The 7,790-nt window shown below is 45.4% G+C and overlaps 1 long non-coding RNA gene across 1 annotated transcript; it reads left to right on the top strand.

The window, feature by feature from the left end:
* The first annotated feature begins 17 nt into the window (after positions 1-17).
* Positions 18-6,373, top strand: LOC103915257. The gene is made up of 5 exons (XR_663515.1): positions 18-40; positions 685-738; positions 1,548-1,597; positions 3,576-3,625; positions 5,934-6,373. It is a non-coding gene; the product is annotated as an uncharacterized LOC103915257 (long non-coding RNA).
* Positions 6,374-7,790: the final 1,417 nt, after the last annotated feature.

Raw genomic sequence — 7,790 nt, 5'->3', positions numbered from 1 at the left:
CGGTGGGAGGAGGAGGAGGAAGAGGAAGGTGTGACTGGAGGTACGGGTGGTTCCCGTGTCCAGCTAGGTGGGCCCCCTGCGTGCGAGGGTGCTGGTCTTGCTGATCTGGGTGACCCCCCCAGGAAAATCGGGCTCTAGTCCCCAGTCTCGCCTGCTCGCCCTCTCCGGGTTTCTGGGCCTCAGAGGGGGGACAAAACGTGCCCCGCTCAGCCAGGTGGCCGGACACAGCCAGGAGGAGACCCGCAGCCCCCCGGGCCCCGTCCCGCGCTCTGTTGGCTCCAGGCGCTGCTGTGTTCACTGAATCACTTAGGTTGGAAAAGACCTTCGAGGTCATCGAGTCCAGCCGCGGTGGATGGGGTAGAGGATCGGTTCGGTGTAGATCGGGCATATTATAAACTAATGTATAGGAACGTACTGGGATTAAGGTAAATAAGGCAAAGGGCTGTGCTTCCAGTGAAGGAGGGAAGAAAATTGAGGGCTGCCACCTTTTCAGGTTTTGAGGGAAATGTTTTTAAAGATTTGAGTAACTAAAGTGAGTCTGTTCAACAATTTTTTTAATTTTTTTAATGTTTTAATCTGGTTTTCTGTTAAGTGGTGCAGTTCACAAAGAAGGTAGTTATGCAATCAGCTAAACACTTGTTTGTTATTAACTGCATTCCTCTCCCTTTATTTGTCTGTCTTCAGCCTGGCAGAAAACAAAGGGTGAAGTGGAAAAGGTTGCGTCTTGAAAAATCAAGGGTAAGTGGTGCTTAACACAAAGGCTGTCCAAGTAAGTTTCAGGCATCTCGTCAACTCTCTAAGTGGTGTGTTACATTTAGTATCTCCAGGTGCACCAAATACCTTTGTAATACTACTTTCTGCGTAGGTGATGTAATCTTGTTCTTATAAATACCTGTAAACATCACCTTTTTCAGTCTTTGTGGGTTTTCTTTTTCAGCCTGCCACAGGCGTTGCAAAGGTGGCTGCTGTGGCATCTTTGTGTCATTAGGTGGCAGAGAGAGACAGGCTATGTTCTACGCTCGTTTGTTCTGAAACCGTGAGCACTCAGAGTGATTGATAGCCTGACATTATTTATAAATAGGTTGGTTAATAGGAGACTATTGAGAAACTAAGCCTTCCTTTTTTTTTTTTTTCTTTTTTTACTTGCCTTAAATGTGATATTGTGTGTAATAGAATAGGAAGGTGTTCTGTTTGACCTGTGGTGGATGTGCAGCAGAAAGGCTGTCGCGTGGCTTTCTGATGGTTTAGCCTTGAAAACGGTAGGATCCTGTTGGTACGTAGACTTGTGTTACAGAAGAATGAGTTGAAGCGATCTGTCGAAAGCCACGCGGCAAGCTGGTCACATCGCTGGGAGCACGGCCTGGGAGTCGCATGCTGGCAGCCCTGACCCTGCTCCTATCTGAAAATAAAAACATGCCTGTGCTACGCGTTTATTGATTTAGCTTCCCTCTCTTACTGGGCCTTTCAAATTTCTGTCGTCGGTGAAACAGTAACCATATAACCAGGCTTTGAAGCACATCTGTATATATTTTCCACTTCTTTTTCAGAGAAAGCCGTGTGACGTGGCAGACCCGGGAGCTCTTCTCAAAGACCTGAGGTGAGCAGTAGCGGATGCGAGTTCCCCTGTTGATAAGCTCCATGCCCCAGCTCGTGTTGCAGATGTGGCTGTAGTGCCCCGTTTGTGTCATTAGGTGGCAGAGAGGAAAAGGCTGTGTCTTTACTAGTGCTCTGAGACCTGTGAGCACTCAGGAATGATGAGCAACCTGACAATTATTTCTTATATTCCCTTTTTTTCTTTAATGTTAATCTTAAATCGTGAAGGATGAACAGCTGTGGAGGGACAGGGTACAGAAGCTACCCCTGTCCTTCAGTGTGGCAGACAGTCATTCTCTTAATGAATACCTTGTTTATGTGACAGGTAAGAGATAAAACTGATTTTTCTGCCATCGTGTTCCACGTTTTAGAAGTGAAGTTTCTATGTTTTACTAACACGCTATGTTAAAAGCTAATTCAGGTTTCTTGTATATATCTTTTATTGTTGTGGAGGAATGGCAAACTCCAGTGTTCTTTACTCTAACAGTCCTGAGTCCTCGGGGATTTGTTCTCCTGACATGTTAGCATCATTAAGGGGCAGAGATGAAGTGGCTTCCTGTGCCTGAAACTTGCAACTGCTGAGAGATTAGTAGCTTGGCATTGTTTCCATGTGTACCTCTTTCTCCAGAGAACCAGCAGAAGATGGAGCAAATTTCCTTTGAAAAGCAGTTAAAATTATGCCGATTTTAACTGCATCAGGGGAAGGTCCTTTCCATTTGGTTTCTTTTTTTCTTTTGCAAGGACAAATAGAAGTTACAGCTCTATTGAATTCTGTTCTTGCCTTCAACAGCCCTTTATGGCCTGGAAGACATCCTTGCTTGCTGCCTGTTCTGTCTGTGAAAGGGCACCTCTTCAGTTTTGCAGGGTTTAGCATTATGTAGATAAGAATTGCACCTGGGAGTGGAGGAGATGGTGGAAACAGGCACTTCAGTTTGTTGTTTCCAAAGTATTGGCATGATCTAGAAACAGTTGGGTGTGGATTTAGCATATGGAGAAAATTGCACCCTGTTCCCAACGTTAATAAAACACTTGGCCAACAACATCTTGCCCGAAGAGTTGTGGTGAACGGAGTTCAATCCAGTTGGCGGCCGGTCACAAGTCGTGTTTGCCAGGGCTCAGTACTGGGGCCAGTCCTGTTCAATATCTCTATCAATGATCTGGATGAGGGGATCGAGTGCTCCCTCAGTAAGTTTGCAGACGACACCACGTTGGGCTGGAGTGTTGGATCTGCTCGAGGGTAGGAAGGCTCTGCAGAGGGACCTGGACAGGCTGGATCGATGGGCCGAGGCCAACTGTATGAGGTTCAACAAGGCCAAGTGCCGGGTCCTGCACTTGGGTCACAACAACCCCATGCAGCGCTACAGGCTTGGGGAAGAGTGGCTGGAAAGCTGCCCGGCGGAAAAGGACCTGGGGGTGTTGGTCAACAGCCGGCTGAACATGAGCCGGCAGTGTGCCCAGGCGGCCGAGAAGGCCAAGGGCATCCTGGCCTGTAACAGAAATAGTGTGGCCAGCAGGAGCAGGGAAGTGATAGTGCCCCTGTACTCGGCCCTGGTGAGGCCGCACCTCGAACACTGTGTTCAGTATTAGGAAAAGGTTTAGATTGGATATTAGGAAAAGCGTCTTCACCGAAAGGGTTGTCAAGCATTGGAACAGGCTGCCCAGGGAAGTGGTTGAGTCACCATCCCTAGAGGTATTTAAAAGACGTCTAGATGTTGCGCTTGGGGACATGGTTTAGTGGTGGACTTGGCAGTGCTGGGTTAACGGTTGGACTTGATGATCTTAAAGGTCTTTTCCAACCTAAACAATTCTATGATCTTGACTTCCAAGGATGCTGAGTAAGTTTGACCAGAAGGTGCAATCAGCAGTCTTCTGAAATGCAGCTTTATAATCATGCTGGCGGGGGGAAGGGGGGAGAAAAACAACCAAACAAACCACCCCCTCCCCCAAAAAACCCAAACTGATGATCTTTTTCCTTCTTACAGTTACTCTGGAGAACAGGACTGAGTTCTGGAACTTGCTGCAAATGTTGAAGGTAGGTATTATGTCCTTTCTTGGAAACATACTAAACCTCAATGTGTTACCAAAACAGTCAGCATCTGGGTAGAAGTCCTTGGGTTGGTACGTCTTGTCCTTCTTTTGTGGGCCATGGACAAATTAAAAAAAAAAAAAAAAAATGCTACTAGTGCATACTTGCAGAAAGAACTTAAAATGCAGTATTTTTTCAACTTTTTTGCTGACAGACCTTTATTTTAGGTGGAGTGCTTTCAGGTTCCTCTATTCTGCTAGTGCAGTAATTTTTGTAAGCAACCTTAAGCAATCTTCTGATTTAACTTTATTTCACTTCCTCAAACTGCCTTTCTGAGCTCCCAAAGTGCCCCTTTTTAAGGGCAGCTGTCAGTCAGAACAAGACACTTTTATTGAGAGCTTACACTTACATATATTATGGTGCCTGAGATTATCAAAACAGGCTCTCGTACTACTGCAGTCCGGCACAAAACGCTACTGAAAAAATGAGTCACCGATGTGCAAGGTAATGAGATTTTGTCTTGGGCATAATGAAGAAAGAAATAAAAAGATTGATTTCAGTAATCCAAGCAAAAAATTAATGCTAAAACATGAAGTCTTTTTAAAAAGTCCTTCTAAACTAACTTTCAGGAAGCGCAGCGGTGGAATGCTTTGCCCTGTTTCCCAAGACAAGATGTGACTTCCTTGAGCGCCGTGTTCTAGCTGGTAACATAGCAGACAAAAACCACAATTGAGCACGATGTGACTTTTTAGTTGGTTTCTGCTGTGTTTATGTGCTAGCATGATGGCAAAGGAACTTGACCTCCAAGGCGGTGAGCTGCTAGGGAGGACAGGTATCGATATATCCTAGTAGCTCTGTGCATCACTGTCCTTTCTTGGGTGATGTGGTGCACATGAGCCTCTGCTGTGCTGCTGGCGTTAAGTGGTAAGAGAAGCTGCGGCTCCACATAGATGGTATTGTGAAACTCTGAGAGGCTTTGCAGTGACTGATAGCTTGACAAAATCTGGCAGTGCTAAATGGTGGAAAATGTCCTCGTTAAATGGGCATTATGAGGGCCAAAGGTGCCATTAACCAAGCAGGTAGCTGCTGGCTGCAAAATGAGCCATTTAATTGGGAAAAGTCGCTGCCTACCAGCAGGCTTTGGAAAAGAATGCTAACAAGGTTGTTGGGGATACGGTTGTGCAAAGAGGCATGCCTTAAGATGTGACTCTTCTATTTAAATTTCCTGACTTCTTTTAACCCTGAAATACATATTTGAGTTTTTTCATCAGACTTCACTCACATCAAGGGTCCTGTAGGGGTAGTGAGTGCCTAATGAGTCTCTCTTTAGAACTCCACTGTGTGAGGATAGCTATTAAAATTTTCCGAACAGCATTTGCTGCTAGCCGTCTTCCCAAGACTGAGCAGCCACCCCAGGCTGTGAATATTGCTTTACTGAAAGAATTCCCTGGCTTTCAGCTGCGGAAAAGATTAATATTTTGTATTAAAGTGGTTTTGAGAGAAATTAAAAATCTTTCTGCACATTAACTTAGCCCTTCACTATTTAGAACTGGTTTATGTCGTGGCTTTGAACGCTGGAATAAGCCCAGCTTTTCTTTCTCTGCACTATTAATAGCTTGCCCCTGCGTTGAAGTTGGAAAACTCACCTTTGATTTTTAGGGAGCCTAGGAGTGAAAGAGTAACCAAGAGCAGGCTCCAGCTATCGTGCTGTTAAATTATCCCTTTCCTAAACTCGCCGGAGTGCACTGTGCCTAGCCAGAAGATTTTCTTCAAAACCTTTCTGATCTAGTGGCAAAGAACCTCTCCTAAATTAGTCTGAATTTATTAGTTACATCTGCCTTCTGTCACTGCTTTAGCTCCTGATCCACACAAGTTTGCAGGCACTCGGCTTCCTCTGACTGCAGTGAATGCAGCCAGTGCGAGTTAAGGTGTTCCCATGGTTCTGGACTGAAGTAAATTGCTTTCTGAAGCTTCCCTGTGAATCATCATAACCGAGCCCAGCTAATGACTTCCCGAAAATTTGGTTTCGTTTTATGAAGTTTTTTTATTTCCTCGGGGATGTGAAAAATCTTTGGACAGTCCCAAGACAAACCTGATGTAATTCATCAATTAGCTGAAAATGTTGCCTCTGAAACTAAAAGCAGTTCTCTGTCCCGACTGGCCGCAGTGCCTTAGCTCAGATACTGTACCACAGTGAACAGCAGGAGTCTGGATGGTCTGGATTAAATAGCTTCTTAGTGTTGCCATTTATTGCTAACTTGTGCTGGCTGTATTTGAAGTTGTCTAACATCCTGGGCCTTTTTTTTATTTGCAGATGATGCCTTGAGTTTTAGAATTTCTAGCAAACCTGGCTACAGCAAAAGAAATGGTTAGCAGCGGCTGCATTTGAAGATTCCTAAAAGTTCATCTTTTCTCGTACATGGGTTCAAGCACACCACAGCCAGTGAAAGCGCATGCGATGCTGCTTGTGGTTCTGAATATTTGCTGCAATATGTGCTGCAGCCTGCGCACTCAAATGTCAGTTTAAAAAAAAATGACTTGTTCTGCTCCAAGTGTCCTTTCTGCTTTTGCTGTACTGTTGAGTAGCCGTAAGAGTTGTAATCTTGCCCTTCTCCTGCTCATCTCGGCTCACACGCTGTTTTCACAGCCGTATGCTAAAGCTCTGCTGTTTCAATCCATGTTTTCGCTACATGGTTAAGGAGGACTTTAAAAAAACCAAAACCTAAATAAAGATGCCACCTACAGTAAGTCTGAAATGATTATGCTTGTGTATTTGTAGCTCCCCAAGTAATATGAACTTCTAACCATTCTAGGATTTAAGACTTTTATTCATGGATATGGGAACTGGGATGGGTTTTGACTTTAAACACTGAAAGGTAGAAGTCTTGCTGCTTACCTCCATCCCCTTGTAGCACAAATCTACTATGCTGCTCAAGCAGCAGCATCTGGTGAGATCAGACTGTCAGTCTTGCAGTGTTCTGGCTCTTCCTCTTTTTCCAGCTGATGTGGGAAATCTGGAGAAGGCATTATGAGCGTAAAATAGCTTTGCCTTTAGTCATTTTTCTCCCATATTGTAGTGTAGCTTGTAAACCGTAAGCACGTGTCTGAAAACGCTTGTGCTTTTTGTTAGTGACGAGGAAAACTCGGTGCTCTTGGGGGGTGTGAGTCATAAATGATTCCTGGAGTGTCCACCGCTGTTACTGGGCTGTGCAGATCAGTAACCTGGTAATGTGACAGCTCTTGTCAGAGGTGTCTTTATTTGAGTAAGGCTGTCTTGGCTAGTTCTTCAAAGTACAGGGGCTGTCTTTCTCCTTGAACTTCATCTTCCATCATAAATGCTTAAAGAGATTCTGATATTTAAGATGATGTGGATAAGGAAGGAACGTGGTGGTTTTTCCTCCGCTTTTCTAGGTGCTTACCTGCTGCTTTGTCTAATACTGCTTTTGGGGAAGGGAGCAGCGGGGATGAGATGCAGCGGGAATGCCACTTTCTGGGCAAAAATTACTAGTGGATCTTAAACACAGAGGGGAGGGTGAAAAATGACTTTCCTGAAAATCTGAGGAGAGGATTTGGCAGGGTGGTTGGGTTCCTTTTTCTAATAGCAGAAAATTAATGAGTCAGTGGAGCTGGTTGCCATGGGAATGCAGGACAACAGACGAGGAGCTGGGGTGGCTGCATGGAGCCTCATTACCGAATTCCAGTCCTCGCCTTCGCCCTCCACCAGGTGCTCCCCTGCAGGTGAACCTGCACCTGCACACCCCGGTGCGGCGCTCCGCGGGGTCCGTACTGAATTAAGGGGGGCTCCGGCGGGCTGAGGAACTTGCCACGCTTCGAACACGGAAACCTGACAAATGCTCGACCTTACCACAGATGAATTGTGTTGGGAAGCCAACTCCTCTGCGGGAAGCGAGCTACGCTGGCTCCGTGCTAGATTTAGAGCACTGTTGACACTGAAACGTTTCCTCCATAAATAACAGTGAGAGGTAATGATGATCCTATAGAACTAATAGAAGGAAATACTGATATCTCTCCTCCAAAGGACTCATAAATTTGCAGCCGTGACGCTACCGATTGCCTTCGCAGGCCATATATACTGACAGATGTATTTTTTTCTTGGTGATTGTGTTCCAGATATACGCTCCACTTCACTAAGCAATTGTTGGCAAGAGCC

The sequence above is a fragment of the Pygoscelis adeliae genome, unplaced genomic scaffold (genome assembly GCF_000699105.1).
Source record: "Pygoscelis adeliae isolate BGI_AS28 unplaced genomic scaffold, ASM69910v1 Scaffold114, whole genome shotgun sequence".
Classification (NCBI taxonomy): Eukaryota; Metazoa; Chordata; class Aves; order Sphenisciformes; family Spheniscidae; genus Pygoscelis; species Pygoscelis adeliae.
Note: the sequence above shows the minus strand (reverse complement) of the source record. Positions and strands in the feature narration are given on the sequence as shown.